The sequence below is a fragment of the Rhinopithecus roxellana genome, chromosome 4 (assembly GCF_007565055.1).
Source record: "Rhinopithecus roxellana isolate Shanxi Qingling chromosome 4, ASM756505v1, whole genome shotgun sequence".
NCBI classification, from domain to species: Eukaryota; Metazoa; Chordata; class Mammalia; order Primates; family Cercopithecidae; genus Rhinopithecus; species Rhinopithecus roxellana.
Window position 1 is genome coordinate 104,320,559 of NC_044552.1, and position 23,609 is coordinate 104,344,167.

Genomic DNA, 23,609 nt, shown 5'->3' on the forward strand with positions numbered 1-23,609 from the left:
AACAGACTTTATTGAAAATTAATTGCTAGGCCGGGTGCGGTGGCTCAAGCCTGTAATCCCAGCACTTTGGGAGGCCGAGACGGGCGGATCACGAGGTCAGGAGATCGAGACCATCCTGGCTAACACTGTGAAACCCCGTCTCTACTAAAAAATACAAAAAACTAGCCGGGCGAGGTCGCGGGCACCTGTAGTCCCAGCTACTCGGGAGGCTGAGGCAGGAGAATGGCGTAAACCCGGGAGGCAGAGCTTGCAGTGAGCTGAGATCCGGCCACTGCACTCCAGCCCGAGCGACAGAGCGAGACTCTGTCTCAAAAAAAAAAAAAAAAAAAAAAAAGAAAATTAATTGCTAACGAAGAAGGCAAGCCAGGACTTTGAGTCTGGGGCTTTTTTCTCAAGCAACCATAACAACATATCCTACACTGGGTGATTTACACAATGAAAATTTATTTTTCACAGTTCTGAAAGATGGGAAGTCCAAGACCAAGAGACTGGTAAGTTAGAATTCATTGCCAGGCCTCCTTTCTTGGTTTGTGGATGGCTGCCATCTTGTTGTATGCTCATGTGGCCTTTCCTTTATGTGTCATGGAAAGAGTAAGTGGGGTATCTGGTGTCTCTTCCTACAAGGACACTAATCCTATTAGATCAGAGCCCTACCATCATGACTGCATTTAACCTTAACTATATACTTAAAGGCCTGATGTCAAATACAGCCACACTGGAGGTTTGGGCTTCAACATATAAATTTTGGGGAAGAAACAAACATTCAGTCCATAACAGATGGGATATGGCAAAGGAAATGGGGGTAGATGGGGGATGGAAAGGTGACTGTCTAATGGCAGATTCTACCAGTGGAGAAGACTTGCAACCCTGTGGAATGCAATGAAGAAGTGGAGAACCCCACTCAGAGGACTTTTTATATTTAACTAGGGCCTATGTACACTGAGACTGAGCTTGGCATTAGAGATGTCACCAGCAGAGAGCCCACAAGGGACTGGAAAAAGAAATGCAGCCAGGGAAGGCCAGGTGTGGTGGCTCATGCCTGTAACCCCAGCACATTGGGAGGCTATGGCAGGCAGATCACTTGACATCAAGACTTCAAGACCAGCCTGGCCAACATGGTGAAATCCTGTCTCAACTAAAAATACAAAACTTAGCCAGGCATGATGGCAGGTCCCTGTAATCCCAGTGACTAGGGAGGCTGAGGTGGGAGAATCACTTGAACTCAGGAGGTGGAGTTTGCAGTGAGCCAAGATCGCACCAATGCAGTCCAGCAGCCTGGGTCAAAAAAAAAAAAAAAAAAAAAAAAAAAAAAAAAGCAGCCAGGACGAACCTAAGCCTTCAGTCTTTCTTTTGTCTTTTTCCAATTTCCTGATGTACAGAAGCCTCTGGGTTCTTCTACTATGACTATGACAAAGTTGGAAGGGGTGGGCAACCTTGAAATAGATTTTATCCTTCCTGCCAGCTCCAGATCATAAGGGTGGCCCAATTTTAGAAAAACAAAGAAATAAATATTTCAGTCTTTTGAAATTTGTGGAGCAATTCCTAACTGTTGTACATTTACAAATACCTACTATAACCCTGGGACTGCTAGATAAAGAATAAAAAAGAATGACACATAGCCCCAGTTCACAGGCAGTAGGGCATACAGACACATAAATAGATAATACACAGTTTAATAAGTGCAATGATAGACATGGGCACATGGCATTATGGGAATACAGGACAAAGGGGCCTTCCCTGTTGTGGCTACTCTGAAAAAGCAGGAGGGACCCCCACCCAAATTTTGGATCAGATGTCAAGATTGATGATGCCACACGCACCCCAAGAGGGAATGGGAAGCTTTATTACTTGCATGACACAGGTCTCTGGTGAGAGCAAGGCAGCCCCCTCAAGCAGGGCCAAAATGGCTTGATGAGGCAAGGAAAGAAGACTGGCTCTGGGTTTTTATTGTGGTTAGGGGCTGAGTTTGAATCTCCCACTAGATCCTAAGGAGAGGGAACTCGGGCTTTCATGTCAGCTTGGCTAGTTGTGACACACAATGGGAAAGGAATGGGTGAGACATCAAACTGTCAGCAATCAATCATCAAAACTGGAGCCAGACTCTCTATTATAGTCTCTAATCCCTTTCAGAGGAGTAGGGTGTGATTAGGAAGCTTTCCTGGAGAAAATTATGCCAGAGTAATATGAATCTTAAGAAAAGAATATTTCTTGCTTTATTATTGTTTATATTTGCTTACAGACCCATGGTAATTGCAAAAAATTAAGAATACAGCTAAATATAACACAGAAATTGAAATTCACTCATGGCCTCACCATTCTAAGGCAATCACTGTTAATATTTTTGTTTCTTCCTGTCTGGATAATTAGAAAAATAATATGGCCAGACATGGTGGCTCACGCATATAATCCCAGCACTTTGAGAGGTCAAGGCAGGAGGATCACCTGAGGTCAGGAGTTTGAGACCACCCTGGCCAACATGGCAAAAACCCGTCTCCAACAAAAATACAAAAATTAGCTGGGTGTGGTGGCGGGTGCCTGTAATCTCAGGTTACTCAGGAGGCTGAGGCAGGAGAATCACTTGAACCTGGGAGACGGAGGTTGCAGTGAGCCGAGATCACACCACCGAACTCCAGCCTGGGCAACAGAGTGAGGCTCTGTCTCAAATTAAAAAAAAAAAAAAAGAGAGAGAGAGAGAGAAAAGAAAAAAAAATTATTTAAAAAATGATAATTTTTTTCTGGTGTGCATTTTAGTAACTTCAGTTACTTTATATGTACCTTTTTGTCCATGGAATCTTGCTACAATCATTCTTTTAAAAGTTTTTATATAGAAAAATCAACATTCCTATTCAATTTTCCCTTCCATCACTGGTGATGCTTTAAGCCTATTCTGTTTTTCCTTTTTCCTTTTTTTTTTTTTTAACAGAATTGAAACTACTACGCTTTGTAAAATCTTGCAACTCTATATTTCTTTGTTAGAGAAATGTTATTTTTACCACATCTATTTTCACTTTGCTGTCAAGAAACTGCTGGAATTCCAACTTGACCTGGTTCAGTGTGTCTGTAGAGCCAAGAATCACCAAGGGAGCAACAGTTCTACCTCGCTCTGCAAAGAATACAATGTACATTTGGAATTCCACCTTCTATGTTTTCCCCCTTCTATGTTTCAGGTGCTTGAAGAACTTGTTAAATTCAGAAAGAATCACAAACTTTCCTGTTTAAATATTTCCAAGGAGATTTGACAATGATGCTTTAAAGACTGATAGAGTGGGGTTTATTTATCCCTATAACTCTTGCCTTTTCAAAACCCCTTACTGGTATGTCTCAAATCACTTTTTATTACCACCATTCAGGAGAAAAGAAGAAAAGGAATTATCTATCCTGTCTTGCCTGTTTCCTAGTCTTCCTTGCTCATATCTGTTTCATTGTACTCTATATGGTAAATATCAACTCACATAGTTCCACTATAAAATGAATGAAGTTAGGTCTATCATAAGGGAAAGGTAGTCACTGTGTGGGTGTTGCAAAGAAAGTCTCCAATGTCCAAGGACCTTGAAAGACCTTGGTTCTCAAGGTAGTCCCCAGTAAATCCCCTCCTGGCTCATCAAAGGAAGGCCAACTTTGGATCATGGAATCATGTGAACATATTTCCACTGCATTTGCATCAGAGACACTTGAGTGAAATAATCAATATAAATGAATGCAGATGGAAATTTCTTTTTAAAGGGGAAATGCATTTTGGATCCTTTACTTTGTGGAGTCATCAGCTTGAGTACGTTCAGATCTTTGTGCAGAGCACAAAGCCTGAAACATTTACTATCTGGTCTTTTATAGAAAAAGCTTCACAATCCCTGACCCAGTTGCCCATGTTCATATAGAGATAATTGTTTATTTATGTCACAGTTTATTAATAGTTGATAGTGGACATGGCACTGCAAGCACTTGAATTAATTAAAAAGTAAATTGTTGCTAGTTACTGACGTAAAATAATGAGGTTATACCCATTATCAAAAAAGTATCCGGGAATTGGGGATATCATGCAGGGACAGACATTGGAATCATGCACACACACACACACACACACACACACACACACAAACAGAGCAAATGACTTTGAAACTAGGCATGTAGGCTGGGCGTGGTGGCTCACACCCGTAATCCCAAGACTTTGGGAGGATGAGATGGGTGAATCACCTGAGGTCAGGAGTTCGAGAACAGCCTGGCCAACATGGTGAAACCCGTCTCTACTAAAAGTACAAAAAATTAGCCGGGTGTCCTGGCAGGTGCCTGTAATCTCAGCTGCTGGGGGGCTGAGGCAGGAGAATCACTTGAACCCAGGAGGCGGAGGTTGCAGTGAGCCAAGATCGCGCCACTGCACTCCAGCCTGGGCAACAAGAGCAAAACTCTGTCTCGAAAAGAAAAGAAAGAAAGAAGTCCTGTGGCCTGTTGTATAACGTTTTCTTAAGACCTCATTTGTTCCTACAACTTAACTATATTGTGAAAAATATAGGTAGAAAATTCATATACCATTGGGTCAATACACAAATAAGTTTCATCTTCATCAACAGATGTTAACTTGGGTTGCTGCTGTGTATCCAAAGCTATAAAAGTCAGTTTGTGTCCTAAGAAGCTTAGTAATAAGTATAATATTCATCAACATTTATGGAGCTTTTACTATGGGCCAGACTACATTCTGAGTACTTTCCCTGGATTATCTAATTAGTTCTGTGGGCAGCCTGTGAAGTGGGTACCATAAGCACCATTTGAAAGAGGAAATCCCCTAGCTCAGAGAGGTTCAATAACTTGCCCAGGGCCATGTGACTATATGGATTTAGTCAGGACACTAAACCAGGCAGTGTCACTAAAAGTTCAGATACCTCACCATTGTCTCTGCCATCTCCCCAAAGATTCCAGCCCTGTGTTGTAGGTGCTCCAACAGGGGGATCCATTGTAAAACTCTCTAGGGAGGGTGGAGTTACCAGAGAGACCTTCCCAGTGTCTGGAATGGTAAATAGGACTTGAAGGTCATGGTGGGAGGATACATTTTACCCTTCCAAGTTCTCAGCCTCAGCCTAAGACACAGGCTTAGCTTAACCTAATCTCTTAACAAATCCTCTTCAAGGTGGAGGATAAATTAAGAGCATTCGTAGCCTCCATCTCTCCGTTTCTTCTGTCTTATGTCCATATTAGAGATGCTACGCTTAAGTTTTTCTTTCTCCACCCCCATCTCCTTATCGGTGCCTTCTATTCTGAGTGACAAAAGAATGTGTTCTTTCCATCATACAGTCTAATTACTGGATGCTACCACACGCTGCACAAACCCCCACGTCTTTACCTATCCATCCTCCCATGATGAACAGCAGGTTGCCTCCGAGGCACCATCGTAAGTAACATTGCAATGAATATTGTTATAGACCTTTGCAAGAATGTATTTGGGATACACACACACACACACACACACACACACACACACACACACACATACACACGCTGGAGTGGAATTGTTGAATCTTTAAATGGGTCTTTACTCCACCTCCCAGCAATACATGAAGTCTATCTATCTATCTATCTATCTATCTATCTATCTATCTATCTATTTATCTATCTATCTTCTATCTAACCTACCTACCTATCATCTATCTATATAGTATGCTTGGCATTTTATTATACCTGGCAAGGTAATAGCTGGCATTTTCCAGAATATTCTTCACATAGTCATGGCAGCATCTAAAACCACATGTCAGATAGTTCCTCTCTACATACAGGATGAAGGCCAAGCTGGTTGGCATGCAACTGGCTAGGAAACCACAGCCCTTCATTCTCATAACCAGCCAAGCACGTATTCGTTGTGTTATCATCAGGGTTTAGTATCTGTGCTTCCCATTGTATAACAAGTCCTCAAGGGCAGTGAGGAGTATTACTCACCTTTAAAGCAAGAGGGCCTCTCACAGTGCACTCACTACATGGTTGTTGACTCTACTAAAGAGAGAGTAGGCCTGATGTGGTGGCTTATACCTGTAATATTAGCACTTTGGGAGGCCAAGGCGGAAGGATCACTTGAGGCCAGGAGTTGGAGACCAGCCTGGACAACGTGCTAAAACCCCATCTCTACAAAAAATACAAAAATTAGCCAGGTGTGGTGGCACATGCCTATGGTCCCAGCTGCTTGGGAGGCTGAGGTGGGAGGATCCTCTGAGCCTAGGGAGGTTGAGGCTACAGTGAGCTGAGATCATGCCACTGCTCTCCAGCCTGGGCAACAGAGTAAGACCTTGACTCAAAAACAAAAACAAAACAAAACAAAACAAAAACAAAAAAAAAGAAAAGAAAAGAAAAAAGAAAGTGAACAGAAGGTTGAAGAATCAGTTTGGGAAGTAAGATGATTATATTTTGGGCAAATGGAATTAAATTATCAATTTAATTGATAGTAAGAGAGTCATGTATATTTTTTCTTCTGGAAACCAAAAACCTTGGATTTAAAAGCAGAAGAGATAGCTTAGGGACTAAGGTTCAGTTGTAGCTTTTGAGATGTTACTAGCAAATCAGTGAATTGCATGGGGAGGAAGTATATTGAGAGCACTACAGAAAATAAGTTGATTTATCAGTAAGTCAAGAAGTGTCCACTTCTCAAGAGGGGCTGGAAGAGGAGGCTCAGAAAAGTGTAGCTGCAAGAGGGAAATCAGTGGAGGGTCACCAAGGCCAAGGGAAGGGTGGATGACAGAAAAGATCAGTGTCCTAGACTGCAGGGTGTTAGGGTCAGACAAAACCAAGCAGAGGCTACTGGGTCTGAAAATTTATATTTTATCAGTGTCTTCAACAGAGGCTTTTAGTTTATATTGGTAGTAGGAAATACACAACCTCGGTTTTTCTTTTGTCTGTAGAAAATATTTCATTCATCCTTCTTGTCTTAGCTTGATTGTAGGAAATGTGACATGCCTATATGAAGAAGAAATTCTGAATGTAATATATTTAGGAAAAAAATGGAATCTTACTGAAATACAGTCAGGTTAAAATATTTTGCTTATAGATTACTCTATACTGTACAAGGGCTAATTCCCTTAGTTCATCATAGCACTTAAGAGTTCCTTTGAAAGTATAGGAGGTATGTGTACTTTTTTTAAAGGAGCTGTATGTATTTTAAAGAAAGACACAATCCTGTATCTTTCTACCACATACTAACATTAACACCATTTGCTTCAAAGAAACCTGCCCTTACCTAGCAATTCCATAAGGAACTGCAAGATATGTGCACGTTAAGTTCTTTCAAGGTTGCATAATTTATTGTTGTAGTCTTATTTATCATCTGGTATCTTCCTTAGCAAATTTCCATTTTCATGTGGACCTTAAGTTTTTTGTCAAAAAAAAATTAAACCTTTTCTCTATTAATCTCATAGAACTTCTTGGAGAACATAGCTTTTTTTCAAAGATCTTAAATTTCTACCTCTTCAGAAAAAGTCTACTTTACAGCTTTTATATTTTATAAATCTTTCATGGTGATTTTTATAAGTTATTCCCACTTTCCTTTTACCAATCAAAAGCACAACCTTTCAGAATTTTCTGGAAAGAAAAAAAAATGCCTTAAGTCATTTCCCATTATTTCCAGGAATAGAATTAAATTAATGCAATAAAACTTAAAGAAGAAATTCATCTTTTCCTATAGCTTTTGTGCTCATTTCTTTTATTTCTTTTGTACCTGAAATTTATGTCTCTCTGTGCCTGCAGTCAGTGACTTGTAAATCGTCTTTGCCCATCTACACCATTGATCTCAGGCCCTGGAAAAAGATTTCTTGAGGCCTGTGATTTTCCTTCCTAAAGCATTTTCAGGGTGGTAGGTTATATCAAGGTGATTTTGATTAGAATGTATGTTGGGTTCTCTGGAATTCCATTAAGTATAGTCAACCCTTCTTCATCTCTCTAATATCAGGACAGGTACTTCTTTCACCAGTGCACTAATTGGTGCTCATAACCCCAAGGTACCTGTGGTCTTCAGAATCATCAAGAAGGTTGCCACTATACTTTAAGTAGGTGCTTTAGCATACTAAATTTTTAAAACTTAAAGAAGTTTATGATCCTCAGCTGGGCACAGTGGTTCTCCCTTGTAATCCCAGTACTTTAGGAAACTGAGGTGGGGTGATCACTTGAGGTCAGGAGTTCAAGACCAGCCTGGACAACATAGGGAAACCTCATCTCTACTAAAAATACAAAAATTATCTGGGTGTTGTGGCATGCACCTGTAGTCTCAGCTACTTGGGAGGCTGAGGCAGGAGAATCACTTGAACCTGGGAATCAGTGGTTGCAGTGAGCTGAGATCATGCCACTGCACTCCAGCCTGGGCGACAGAGTAAGACTATGTCTCAAGGAAAAAAAGAAGTTATGATCCTGTATTATGAAGTTTTTATCCATCATATTATTTGGTGAACTAGATAACTCTTCCTTTGCTCTCTGCTGAATAACAGAAAGACGGTTCTATTTCTAAGCTGGTTTTTGTGACAGCTCCAATTTTTCATTTCCTATGTGAAAATCCCCTCTCGCATTTCACTCTGTGTTTTCTTCCGAATCCAGGTTTGGTTAGAGTAAACCCTCCACTAGTTCTGCACCTGCACCTGAGCATCTTAACGTAACTGAAAGAGAACACACAATCCTGCTGACTGGTCTCACTGGAGCTAATGACCATCAGCCTCAAGTGTGACTCCAGGATTCCTGGCACCCCTGCTCCATTTATCTAGCCCTTCACTCTCCTTGGGATGACTATTTCTGCACCATCTCCAGCTCCCTTGCCCTCCTGCTCTCTCAGCAGATGACCTTGCCTGTGGTCACCAATCAAAATAGAACTTCCACATCCTCCCATCAACAAATCTACAAACCCACTTTGAGTCTGTAATTGCAGACTCTACCTTCCAAGTCGTTACAGATGCATGGACCATCTGGGCTCCTACCCAAAGCCAGGTCCTCCCCTCATGCCTTGGATTCCATCCCCTCCCAGCCACCTAAAGACTTTGTTCCTGCACCACCAGCTTCTTCCTCTCTCCTTCATTGTTCCTTTCTGTAGATCCACCTGGGGTAATTTTGTTTGTTTTTGATTTTTACAAAGAACAAGAAACTGTATTATCTGCAATACTGGTGCATAACAAATAACAAGCATAATTAGAGGGAAACTTCAGATACCGAGGTAATTTCTGGGGAGGTTTAAAAACCTTTAAAAGTTGATAGAATAACTGTTCATACGGTCTTTTTAGATATAGGGCTTTTTACTTAACAACTTTTATTAACAGTTCTTACAATATGAAGTTCAACTAAACCTTTCACCTGTCAAGTTAAAACAGCAAGCAAAACAAAATTTCCCTAGTATATAACAGCATTAGAAATGGTTTTCTTTGTACATTCACACACATTTAATGTCTAGATTTGAAACTTTCAAATTAACGATGTCTTAATTTTTGACTTTTAAAAATGGTCATGACAATGGATTTTCTTGATTTATAGATCAAAGTGGCTTTATAAATGATCAAGATACATGTACAAATGAAATTTCAGATGCTCTTGGAAACATGTCTTAAGATATATAGCACACATGATACATATTTGAGTTTACTCATCCTTTTGGGATAATGAAGAATACTCCATTTATCTTACACTGAAAATTTAGCCTTTGATAACTATGGCTTGAATAGATCATCTCCTACCGTTAGAACAGACTCTTCCTTTGCTGCTCACCCTTCTCCAGCCCTTGCCCATTTCTCATATCCCTCGCAATATGACTCCTTAGAACAATTGCTCATACTACCACCTCCACTTCCTCCTCCGAGTCTCTCTTGAGCCTTCTCCAGCTGAAACTGCTCCTGACAAAGCCAGAAACTGACTCCTGTGGTATCTGATTTAAAGTCAATTTCAGTTCTCGCCTCTCAGGAACGTGAGCAGCACTGGACACAGTGGCCCATTCCGTTTTTGAAACAGCTTTATTCACAGATTCTAGATCTTGACCTCACTGACTGCTCTTTTTCCTTCCCTCCCCCTCTCTCCCGCTCCTCAGAATCCCTTTTAGGTTCTGCATGTTGGAGTGCCCCAAGTTTTAGTCTTGGCCTTGTTCAATCTAGTCATTTTGTCCTGTGACTTTAAATACCAATTATATGGTGAAATGGCCCAAGTTTATATCTCTGCGACCTGTTTCCCTTAGCTACAGACTCATCTGGGCAACTCCATTTGAGGGTCTGCATTAGAAAGAAATCGCTTGTTCCTCCCCACCCCCACTACGAAAACCACTCATCTTCTAACTTCTCTATCTTAGGATGTGGCAATCCATTCACTCACTTGCTGATGCCAAAAATTTAGAAGTCAACTTCGGTTTCTCTTTTTCTCAGTCTGCTTTCAGCGCATATCACAGTGTATCATAAATTATGTTCGCTTCTTACTAACTGTACCACTATCATCACGCCTGAGTCCACGTCACTCTCATCTCTTGCCTGGCCTATGAAGCAGCTTCCTAAGTGGCCTTACTTATTCTGTTCTCCGTCCCTGTGGTGTCTATTCCATGGGGCAGCCAGAGTAGTCCTGTTAAATCATGAATCAGCTCTTATTGTTCCCCTGCTTAAAACTCTATAGTGGCTCCCAACACATTTGGAACAAGCTCCAACGCCCTTACAGTGATTTGTCCCTGTCTCCCCAATACCGATTGCTGCCACTGTCACTTGGCTCCAGCACATAGGCCTTCTTGCTGCTCCCCAAACACACAGTGCTGGGTGCTGCCTCAGTACCCTTGCATTTGTTGTTCCTTCTATCTAGAACACTCCTTCCTCTGGGTACTTCATGACATGTTTTATTCCTTTCTCCACTTTATTTTATTTTTTTTCATTTTTTTATCTTCACCTGAAATGATATATTTATTTAAGCTCCACGAGGAGAGAAACGTTGTCTCTCTTGAGCACTGCTACATCTCTGTGCTGAGAGAAGTGCTTGAAATAATAATAGATGCTCAGTAGATATTAAGTGACAAGACAATTAATCAGTGGTATAAGGTATTTTCCAAATTTTCAATTCTGGTTCCACCCCTCTGGTACACTGGATAGGGGCCATATTCTTTTATATAGAGCTCTTGTATTTATCTGCTTGGGCTATGTATCAGACCATTCTCACACTGCTAATAAAGACATACCTGAGACTGGATAATTTATAAAGGAAAGAGGTTTAATTGACTCACAGTTTCGCAAGGCTGCGGAAGCCTCAGAAAACTTGCAATCACTGCAGAAGGGGAAGCAAACATGTCCTTATTCACATGGGGGCAGGAGAGAGAAGAATGAAAACTGAGTGAAGGGGGAAGCCCCTTATAAAACCATTAGATCTTGTGAGAACTCACTCTCTATCTTGAGAACAGCATAGGGGAAACTGCCCCCACGATTCAATTACCTCCCCTTGGATCCCTCCCATGACACGTGGGGATTATGGGAACCACAATTCAAGATAAGACTTGGGTGGAGACACAGCCAAACCATATCAGGGTGATATTACACAAAGCTATGTTTTTCTGTGGCAGCAACTGGGCGGCTTAAACAACAGAAATATATTTTCACAATTCTGGAGGCTGGGCAATCAAAGATCAAGGTGCCAACAAGAGCCTGGGGAGAGGCTTCTTCCTGGCTTGCAGATGGCTGACTTCTTGCTGTGTCCTCACATGGTGGAGGTCAGGGGCATAGACAGGGAGAGAGAGAGAGAACTCGAACAAGTGCACTCTCTGGTCTCCTTATAGTAGTAGTAATCCCATGGTGGGGCTCCATGCCCTCACCTAAGCCTAGTAACCTCCCAAAGGCCCTACCTCATAGTATATCACACAGGGGTTAGGGCTTCAACATACGAATTTTGGGAGAGGGGCACACACACATTCAGCCCATAACAGCTCCTTTCATAGTTTTACTTCTAGGCCTCCTCAATGCTGACCTGTACGTGACATCTCTGATCTTTGTTATTGTCAGATTCATGCCCTGAGAGAGGGTAAGTTTTCTGTTTTCACAATAGGCTATATTGTGCCTGTCTACAGGGTTGCAGGTCATCCCATAGGGCAATGTAGAGTTTTCATAACCTGTAGACTTATTTTACAAGTTATGGAAATTTGCAAACACATAAACTAGTAAACAGAGTAGTATAATGAACCCAATGCAATGTCACTCAGCTTCAACAATGAACCCATGGCTAATCTTTATGTATTATGTTATCACTTACTCCCTTCTGGGATTATTTTGCAGCAAATCCTAAGCATTATATGGACTTCATCTGTAAAAGTTTCATCTTTAATGTATAAGGAATCTCTACATTTACCAAAAAAAGGAAAATGTGCATAACTATAAAACCATGATCACAGCTAAACGTTAACAATTATTTTTTAAATATCAACACATTTCTGGTCAGTGTACACATTATTTTGTTTTTTATAATAATTTTTAACAGCGCTTGTTTGAATCAGGTTCCAGAAAAGTTCCACATTTTAAAAATTGGCTGATCTGCCTTTTATGTCTCTTGTGGAATTCTCTCCCTCTCTCAGTTCCTCCCTTTCTTTTCTGCTCCCATATTTTTTTAAGAAACCAGGTCATTCTTTTCTCCACAGTCTCCCTCAGTCTGGATTTTGCTGATTTCATCTCCCATGTGTTCATCTTTTGTACTTCCTATAAATTGGTAGTTACATTCATGGCTTTGATCAGATTCAGGCTCAATATAACTTCTGGCAAGACTACTTCATAGGTGGTGTTGCCTACTTTCAGTAGAAGGTAATAATAATGTCTGAATTTCTCCCTTTTTTTTGATGTTGTCAGCCATTGATGATATTACTTAGATCAGCAGTTATCAAACTTTTTCTTATGAGCGTATTACATTCTTAAAAATTACTGAGTGTCCTGCAGAGCTTTTTTTAAAATGTGGGTTTTATCTATTGATATTTATTATATTAGAAATCAAAGAGAAAGGGGCCTTAGAATATTTATTAATTTAAACTAACAACAAGCCCTTATGACAGAAATATTTTTATTGAAAATAATTATTTTCCAAAATAAAAAATGTTTAAGAAAAGGGACACAGTTTTAGATTTTTTACAAGTGTTTTTACTTTCTGTCAATTTAATGGTAGACATTTGTATTCTTTCTGCTTCTCCAATTCAATCTGTTGCTTTAGTTGAAGTATCTAAAGAACTTCAACCTCACAAAGATGTACAGTTGAAAGTGTCAAAATTATTTTAGCACCTTTTTCTACAAAGAAAAAGGTACACGTATTTTTCGGTTAATTGCATATATTCTTCTTTACCTAAACTTGAGAAATGGTAATTTATTAAAGGTTAGTTGCAGTGTATAATCTGAAACCATGTCAACAAACTTTCACTGTGTTACATTAAAATCCCTTGGTTTATCTTACTATTTTAATAGATATCTTATCCTTGTCTTATTTTGTGACATTATTTGGAAAATATTGAGTCACTGATACATGTGATCTTACAAATGTGAAAAAATGTCATTATTCAATGTCAAAGAAACACCACACATATTGGAAACTATCAATGTTATTAGATAGAAAAGCCTATCAATATTGGGAAGCTATCCAAATAATGGTAGCAAGTGGAAATTTTCCAAAATTCAAATTTTTATTTTAAAGCTTGAACCTTACCTTGAGCAGTAAGTACTGTCAGTTGTTTATTTGAAGTGTTCAATTTATTCTACTCATTTTCAAAAATATATCTTCCAGGTCCAAATCTGTATAACCATAAATTTTCTGTTGGTCACTTCTTAAAGTGAAAATCATGTACCATGAAAAATGTGGCTAGTTTAGCTGGCAACTCTAACAATCACATGAGTGGCTTTCAAGATGACCAGCATGGGTCAGAATGTAGCACAAGTGCCTCATGTGTTTTTCCTATTTTATTACATGGATTTTTTTAAGTACTCGAATTTCAAGATTCAATACAAGTAATAATTTTTACTACTCCATGAACGAAATTCTTACATTAAACTGGCCTTTCCTCCTGCAGCATGTGGTGGTAGAGAATATAACTGCCAGTAGCACAGTTAGTGCCACTGCCTTGATTTGTGCTGAGGCACCAGCTTTTTTGTTCACCATTGCTTTTGAATCACCAGTATAAATGTGAACAAAGGGAAAAAGGTCAATAATGTCTTAGCATTGCCGTGAAAATAATATTGAACTTGTGATCTCCCTAGAAGGCTCCTAGGGATGTTCAGCAGCCCATACCTAGAAATCTGCTGGTTCAGATGCTTTATTTTATTAAAAGTTGCATTAGTGATACTATAATTCACTTAGCTGGAATATGTCTATTAAAAAACCCCTCCTTCTGAATGATTTTGTTTACTCGGGTATAGATCATACAGAAAAACATAAAAAGTGTTTGATACACTCCCTTTATGCACCAGTGTTCAGAATAAAGAAGTGGTTCTCTAATATTCTTTAAAGGTTACCAATTAAGGTTTTATTAAAATATTAGATGAGCTTATGAGTTTAAACATATGTGATGGGTTTGAACTCAATTCAGTTATTACCCTTATTAGTGATGCTCAAATTATTCCATCTTTGCCTGATGAGAACTTATTCAAGTTGGCCACTGATTATTTTGGCATGATCTTAATCATCTTTGATAAATTCCTTGCTTTCTGATATGAAAAAAATTTCCAGGTCTATTTTGTTCATTTACTGCTGTTGTTGACAGACAGGATTTTAAACCTAGAATCAGGCTTTTCTTCAAGGAGCCCTAGTTCCTTTTACTGAGAAATGGTATTAGAGACCAAATTTGGATGCTAGAGATCTCATTACAATTGGGTCAATCATTGCTCTAAATCTTTTCATAGAGCTAAAAAATAAGCATTTTTTTAAAAAGAGAAAAATACATTATGAGCTCATACTGATATTTCAAATTAAAATTTAGGATTACAGAGTATTTATTTAAATTCATTGATCTTACAACTGTATCTCCTTTCAATTATGGCAAAAATCTTGCATCTCCACAATGATTCTTTTTTATACTGTATTATACACATAACAATCTCAGTATAATTCTCATACTCCAGCCAACAGTCACATTACTGAAAATAGTTTATGACTTATTGCTGTTCTTTTTTCCGCAGGGTAACCGTATTAGTCCATTTCACACTGATATGAGGATACTACCTGAGACTGGATAATTTACAAATGAAAGAGGTTTAACTGGCTCACAGTTCTGCGTGGCTGGGGAGGCCTCAGGAAACCTACAATCATGGCAGAAGGGGAAGCAGGCACCTTCTTCACAAGGCCGCAGGAGAGCAAATGAGAGGGGAGAAGTGCTAGACACTTATCAAACAACCAAATCTTGTGAGAACTCACTCACGATCAGGAGAACAGCATGGGGGAAACTGCCCCTATAATCCAATCACCTCCCACCACATCCCTCCCTCAACACCTGAGAATTACAGTTTGGATTACAATTCAAGATGAGATTTGGATGGGGACAAAGAGCCAATCCATATCAGTAGCTCAATCAAACATGCACAATCAAATTATTATTTTTGAAAGTCTCTTGGAATAGTTCCTATCAGTTTGGTCATGCTACTCTATGGCAGAAGTTCATTTGTTTTATTTTAGTTCTAATTTTGAGAGGTTGCTTTTTAAAATTTCACTTTGTTTTATGATTATGTAAAGTGTTTCCATGACTCCACAGTCAAATCCACAAAATATGTATTCAAAGAAGTCTAGGTCCTGTACTCAACCCTCTACTCTATTTTGCCTATCCCTTTTTAGGTAATCATTTCTTAAATGTTTATTCTTCCATTGTTTTATTTTAATTGTATAGTCCTACCTCCTCCTTAAATAAAGAGTAGCATGCTATACATACTTTTCTGCATCTTGCTTTTCCCCCCTAAACCTTGAAGAATGCAGGGGCTATGAGGCCAACCTTCATGCAAAAATGCAAGTAAAACTTCTTAGTCTGCAGAAATGTAATTACTAATAGCCTACTGTTGCCTGGAAGCCTTACGGACAACATAAATAGTAGATTAACACATATTTTATAGGCTATATGTATTATATACTACATTCTTACAATAGCAAGCTGGAGAAAAGAAACTGTTATTAAGAAAATCATAAGGAAGAGAAAATGCATTTACTGTTTCCTAAATGGAAGTGAAATGTCGTAAAGGTCTTCACCTTTGTCATCTTCATGTTGATTAGTCTAAAAAAGAGGGTTGGTCTTGCTGTTTCAGGGATGGCAGAGGTGGAAAAAAGTCCTTATATAAGCAGACTGGCGCAGTACAAACTGGTGTTGTTCAAGAGTCAATTGTAGTGATATATCCTGGAAATCACGACATTCTAGTGTATAGAAATAGTCTGCAATTCTTTCAACAGTTGTCAAGTACTTTATTATGTTGGTGTATCATGGTGTATTCCATCAGTCCTTTATTGATGGACATTTGGGTTGGTTCCAATATTTAGTTATTACAGAGTGCTGTGATGAATAGCCCTGGGCAAACTATGATTTTATTTTAAAAATTTTTGCTAGTATATCTTTGGGATACAGTCCCAAAAGCAGAATTGCTAAATCCAAGGGAAAATACATACGAAATTTGCTGGATATTGACAAATCCCACTCCATAGGCATTGTGCTGAGTATTCAGTTATTTTTTTCTCATTTCTATATTTTCCATTTTATCCTCTGTTTTGTGAAAGGGCCGTATGTGCAAAATGACCTCCAAATGCTAAAGGAGTCAAGCAAGCAAAGACCAAGAAAAATAAAACAAATCCAGTTTATCAGTCTGGGGTGTTTTACTGGGGGAGTTTGCAGATAGAAGCATGGTCTTGGGCAGCTGCAAGAGAGGTAGATCTCTACAATGTTACTCCCCAGACCCAGGGCTTCTATACCATAGGGGAAGGGCATATACACACCAGCAAGATAATTAAAGGCACTTTCCAGAACAGGCAAGAATGCTATGTGCATCAGAGCTATAATTTGTGCGATAACATCAAGGTTGCCTTGTTCTTTCACTGGGGACAGTACATAAAGTGGAAACCAGCAGGAATTCATGGGACTGGGATTAATCAGAAGTTAACATGGCAGATCAGCATCAAAGATGGAGTTACTTTTGTCTCCATACCCTCCACTTTGAGAAGCTGGGGCTAGGACACTGCACACATTTCTGCTTTACTAGTTGGCTCCTTATAGAGTTCTTCCAAAAGCATGCAAAATGTAGACTGAACAACAGGAAAAAGAATGACCAGGAGACTGGCTGATTTCTGCTTTGTTTCCTCTTCCTGCCAGCGTCACCCAAGCCAGTTTTTCACCCAGTAGGGGTAGGTTACAGTTTCCAACTTTCTACATTCCTAGAACCCTCTCAGTATCCACACGAGCCAGTCAGCAGCCCAGCTCAGAAGTCTGAGACTCTGCTCTGTAGGGGCCCCTGGGGCTCCTGTACATCCAGATGGTGTCCCTTCCTTGGAGGTCTGGGACCAGCCTCATGGGGTTCTTTCTCCTAACCAAGCACTCCCTTTTCAGAATTCTGGGTCCCAGCTCAGCAGGGCCCCTCTTCCAAGTTTCTATATTCTAATAATCCCAACCTTCTTCCTTTGTTTCCCCAACATTTAAGGATAATTAATAATCCATTGCTTCCGATGGCAAAAACTGCAATGACTTTTGCATCAACATAATGCTTCCTAAAGTTACTACATCTGGGATCCTTCAGAGTTTACTTTGTCTTTCAGACTCTTCAATACCTGATTAACAATTCTGTTTCTATTAAATTAAATCATATGAGTGGTATTTGACTCTCAGAGGGATTGTACCATTTTATCTTTATTTTTACCCACAATTTATGAGAATGCTTGTTCTCTCAACCTTGCCTGCTAAACCTTATGATTTGTGCTAATCTAATAGGTAAGAATAGTCTTTTAGTGTAGTTTGAATGTGCATTTTTCTTTTCTTTTCTTTTTTTTCTTTTTATTTTTTGAGATAGGGTCTTGCTCTGTCACTCAGGCTGGTGTGCAATGGCGTGATCATAGCTCACTGCAAGCTCTAATTCCTGGGCTCAAGCGATCTCCTGCCTCAGACTCCCCAGGAGTTGGGACTACAGGCATGCACACCATGCTTGCCTTTTTTTTTTCAATATAAATGGGGTCTTGCTATGTTGCTCAGGTTGGTCTCGAACTCCTGGCCTCAAATGATCCTCCCACCTTGGCCTCCTAGCCTGCATTTTTCTTACTTTGAGGTTACTTGAGAATCATTTCAAATGAAGGTCTATTTGCTTTCTTGTCTATTTTTTTCTGAGAACTCTCTGACCCATCTTTCCATAGCCCTGTTGGCCTTTTATTTTCTCTATTTTAAAATGCTTTTTCTGTATTAGCTATACCAATATATGGTTACCGTATACATTCTAAATATTCTCCCACAAGGACAAGCTGTTATTTGTCTATTTACTTTGCGAATTACTTTACGTTCCCATGCAAAGGTTTATCATATTTATATGATCAAAAGTATCAAGGTTTTTCCCCATTGCTTCAAGAAGTTGAATCAAAATTAGGAACGTTTTCCCCACTCGGATTATAGAGGAATAAACCCATGTCACCTTTTAATTAAGTATATTGTTTCATCTTAATCTTTACATTTCTGAAACATGAGGAATTTATCCTACTGTAAAGCATAAAGAAAATGTCATCTATGTTACTTTTCTGGGCAGGTCCCTGAAGACCCTCTCTCCTTGCTTCTGACCCCAGCAAGTCCTCTAAGGCCACAGAATGCTGGCTGAGAGCATACTGCCCCAAGCCACGGCCCTGATCCAAGCTGTGGGCACCTGGGCTCACTAAGACAAGATAGCTGAACAGCTCCAAAAAAGGGTTTGAAATTTGGCTTTCGTGAAACTGTTAAGCACAAAAGTTTTGAAGGAATATTCAAAACATCTCCTACTTTCAGGGGGTCAGTCTTATTTCTAGGAACTGGGCTTTTCTGATATAGGCTTTTCCGATGTACACCTAGGTCTTGTATTTGCACATTTATAAATAGGGTCTAAGACACTATATATATATATATTTATAGCCTCCAAGGTCAGAGATAGTTTCAAAACTGGGATGCACTCCACACTGCCTTGCTCTAAAACTGCAAAGAGGCAAGATCTCAGGCATTACTGAGAGCTCTAATTATGCTGGGTTCTTATAATTTAAGAATTGAAGAGTTATAAAGTATATATTCCAATAGCAAGTTTAAACCAGACAAGAAGCACTAAAGATTTTTAAACAAATACATAAAATTACATTGCCTAAAGACAGAAAACCAGCCACCTCTCAGTCATCAGTAGCCATGCAGGTCTCAGGAAGCAGGCTCTATGGGATCGCTTGTCCTAACTCCAGAATGGGAAGAAACTGTCAGATGGGAAAAACTGTTGTTTAGTCAATTTGCACTGGTCATAAATTGAGTGATTTCATCTTTGTGATTATATACATGACTTGCACTTGTCTGAAATAGCATTGACCGATATAATTTCACTTGTATGGGGTTATATAGCCTAACATTTAGGTGCTAACTTATAATAGCTTTGCCGATTTAGAATGAGAAAATAAAGGTACTTCTAAGAGCTGCCCATTGTTATCTAACAAAATACTGCACCTATCATTTTTACCTCAGGAGACACTAGATTAACCCTTTCCTCATCTTCTGGAGTACGCTTTAAAACACAGAACTTTTGGGGATTACCAAAGATGAGAGAATAAAATTTTTGAAAAATGGATCATATTTTATTTCCTATCACAAACATAGTCTGTAGCTTGGCTCTCTTTTTGTTAGTGACCTCTAAGTGAATGACTTCTTGAACATGCATTTCCTCTCCTTTGTTCCTTCTTTAAAGAAAGAAAGGCCTGTTATAACAGCAATGAATAATCTAATGGGATCCTGCTGGCACTCCCCACTGCTCCTTGTCTTTCCTTCTTTCATATGTGTGTTGTCACACACAAGTTTAATGTATACAGCTCAGACATATTAACAGACACCCCCACCCTGCCTGCCCCCAATTAAGTTGCCAACCCAGCACCTCACTCCCAGCCACCGAAGAAGAGATTGCCTGTTACATCACTCAAGCCCATTATTCTCTTTGCTCCCTATGGCATCCACTCCTTCTAGATGCTTTTTAGCTCATGGTTTAAGCAGAGGTAAGACATTTTTGCATTTTAAGATTAATATTATATATCTTTGACTTTTACAAGGCTAGACACCCTGGGGACTGACATTTAATAGATGTTAATGGAATTTAATTTTTACATGCACTAGGTGTGAACATTTATCTTCTAAAATAGTCTGAAACCTTAAACGGCACCAAGAAAATTCCATAACAAATTATTTTTCACTCTATATCCTTAAATCAAGTTACTGAGCAAGTAGAAAAGCTGTTTTCTGATATTTAGAATTGAAGACCTGAATATAATTATCATTAATTAATTACATGGAGAGGATCAACAGGCATTTTGCCATAGTGATTACCATTGCACAACAGTTCTAAAATGGTGCCTAAAAAGAAACTTTCTCCATAACCTATTTTCCCATTGATTTTTATTAGGCAAGATATCCCCTCTGCAAAAGTATGCGTGACCCCAAACATATTAAATAATAATCAGCATGACAAATATTTTGAAAATTTTTATTAAAGAAAAAAACTCTAACAAAGCAATGATAATCAAAAGTAACACAAAATTAGAGGTAGTTGACAATGCTTTCTGAATAAATTGTGTGTTCTAAGAATGTGACTAGGAGCAGAGTAGCCACTTGCATTTTCAAAGTACATTTTCGTCTGGATTTCAAATACAGTTTCATTTTAAATTTTGGCTAGTATTATGATCACAGAATTTGGATAATATTACAGATAGAAGAAAACACTGCTTTGTATCTTTGTAACCTTTACAATTCATGAACTAACATATTTTAAAAAGCTGTCAGTTTATTCTCTACATATTTAAAATACTGAAGTCTCTCCCGTTCCAATTAATGAAGGAAAACTCTTCTTTTTTTGCTTCAGTGCCTGGCACTGAAGTGCCTACTTAATAAACATTTGATGAGTAAATGAATGATTTTGACAGTGGCCAAGTGCTTGCAGCAAAACTGAGGTAGTGCAGTACATTGCAAAGAGCAATGTGAGGAAGCAGATCTGGGTTCTTGTCCCAGTTCTGTCACAAACTAGCTGTGTAACTTTAGGTAAGGAACTTGACCTCTCTGGGCCTTGGCTTCCTCCATGCAAATCTGGATGCTGGGTATGATCTCCAGTGGCCTCTAGTTCTAAAAGGCTACAGTTCTAAATCTTAAAATTAGCCAATCATTCTTGCCAGTGTCACTTTGAACTTTAGCCTTTAGTCTCCATAGAGATAGACACATTTTAGCATAGTAGCCTCTAGAATGAAATCTATTAAGAGGTTCAATATGCTAAGGCAAGCAGTGGAAAGATACAGTGCCTCAATGGTTCACCCAAAGAAGACTCGAGTAAGTATAGAAACGTACAAGAGAAATAGACGGGAAACCTGGGGAAAAAAAAGTCTCCATCGCTCAGATTAGTGAAATCTCCAGATAGCAGGTTTCCTCTAGAGGTCAAAAGTGAGTAGGTTTTATTTATGACTGATTAACAAGTGATGAATTTATAAAAGGCTTCCGTTCCAAAGAGAGCACCAGGATGCTTTATTTCCTAATTGGAGAGTACTTTGCACATAAATAAAGGAGGATCACTGCTGCCTGTCAGGGAAGCACTTTGACAGGGCAAGGTTGATCTTGTCTGTGTCCTGATTTACTATATGACCTTGGGCAAGTCATTCATCTTCCCCCAACCAGTATCCCTAATCGTAAAACGGAAATAAAAATACTCATTGCCTTCACTGAGGATTTATAAGACAAGATGAATATTTTTAAGCCCCCAGAGGGGAAAAGGTCACATATAAGAAGGCAAAGAACGACAGAACAGTGCTGTTGGACTTTTCATACAACTTGGGAAAGAAAACAACACCATAAAACTCCTGAGCTTTAGGCTGGGCGCGGTGGTTCATGCCTGCTATCCCAGCACTTTGGGAGGCCGAGGCGGGCGGATCACCTGTGGTCGGGAGTTCCAGACCAGCCTGGATAACATGACGAAACCCCGTTTCTACTAAAATTACAAAAATTAGCCGGGCGTGGTGGCAGGCGCCTGTAGTCCCAGCTGAGGTGGCTGAGGCAGGAGAATTGCTTGAACCCAGGAGGCGAAGGTTGCAGTGAGCCGAGATCACGCCACTGCACTCCAGCCTGGGCGACAAAGAGAGACTCTGTTAAAGAAAAAAAAAAAAAAAAAAAAAAAAAAAAAAAAAAAAAAAAAAAAAAAAAGAGCGAGAGAGAGAGAGAGAAAGAAAGAAAGAAAAAAAGACAAAAAACTCTTGAGCTTTAAGTTTTCCAGTCCAAAACCAAACAAACCCACAAACAAACAAAAACAAACAAACAAAAAACCTCACCTCTTACAATCTGCGCATTTTTTACCCCTACATGTTGCACAGCACAGCACAGGCGGGGGACTGTGATGTGATTCGAAGGTGACTAGTTGGACGGCTGAAGGCTGATACTAAATTTATCCCCCCACAATTCGAATCCCTTGCTCCATTGGGAACAGTGAGATCGTGGGCGAATTAGTTTTGAGGTCTCAATTTCTTCTTCTGTAAGATATGGCATATTACTATTTATCACATGTGTACAGATCTGTGAATAGATGCCTGGCATAGAGTAACTTCCCGAAAAATATTTGCTGATAATTTCTGTTTCTTAGCAGCACCATTCAAACTGCTGAAATATTTTCTTTAAAAAAAAAAATCAAAGATCCTTGTGAGGTAGTATTGGGATATAAAGATAAACGTGACAAAAACGTCTATACTTAAAAGGGGAATCAGTATAAAGTCACAAAGTCCACTTCCTTCTGGTGAATAGAATGAGTTTGGGGACAGGGACAACGCCTTAAAACGGGGCCGCGCGGACGCCAGGGGGCACTGTGAGTCCGCTTTGGCGAGGAAAAGGCGGCGGCCTGCTCGGGGCGGGGAGGGCTGCGCGCTTCCAGCATCCCAGCGCCCAGGAGCTTCGCCACCTACCAGGGTCCGCGACCTTAACTCGGCTCCGGAAAGGGCGTCCTGGGTGACCCAAGGCTGGGGCCACAAGCAGCTCCACGGCTCTCCGCGTTGGTCTCTCCCCTTCCCCCAAGCAGACAGTTCTTTCTGCCAGCTGTTCTTGAGATTCCTGAGTCCCGGGGTCTGGGAAACCAGAACCCCCCTGCAACTGTAGGGAACGTTTTGGGCGCGCCTACGTCGGGTATTTTCCTGGGCAAAAGGACAGAAGTTGTCATTTGATTCTTTAAAGGGTTCGTGTCCCAAGAAGGGGTTAAGCTCTCTTGGTTTAGGGTAAGAGGGCCCACCCTACCTCCCACCCAAAGGCCAAACACACAGCAGGTTGGGAAACGACTCTGAAATCACTCCTTGTCCACCTCCCAAGGTCGGGCGAGAGACTGGCACGCCCCACCGGCAATCTTCAGGAAAAGGGTCAGATCCGGTCCTTAAACAGCTCAGGTGCGAAGCTGAATCGCTCTTCTGAGGAAAGAGAGGAGACAGTACCTGTCCCCGCGGTCCCTCACTTCCCTTAG

At 39.9% G+C, this 23,609-nt stretch overlaps 1 pseudogene; it reads left to right on the forward strand.

Annotated features, from left to right (window-relative positions):
* The window catches only part of LOC104680858, a 102,914-nt pseudogene extending 79,305 nt beyond the window's left edge, over positions 1-23,609 (forward strand).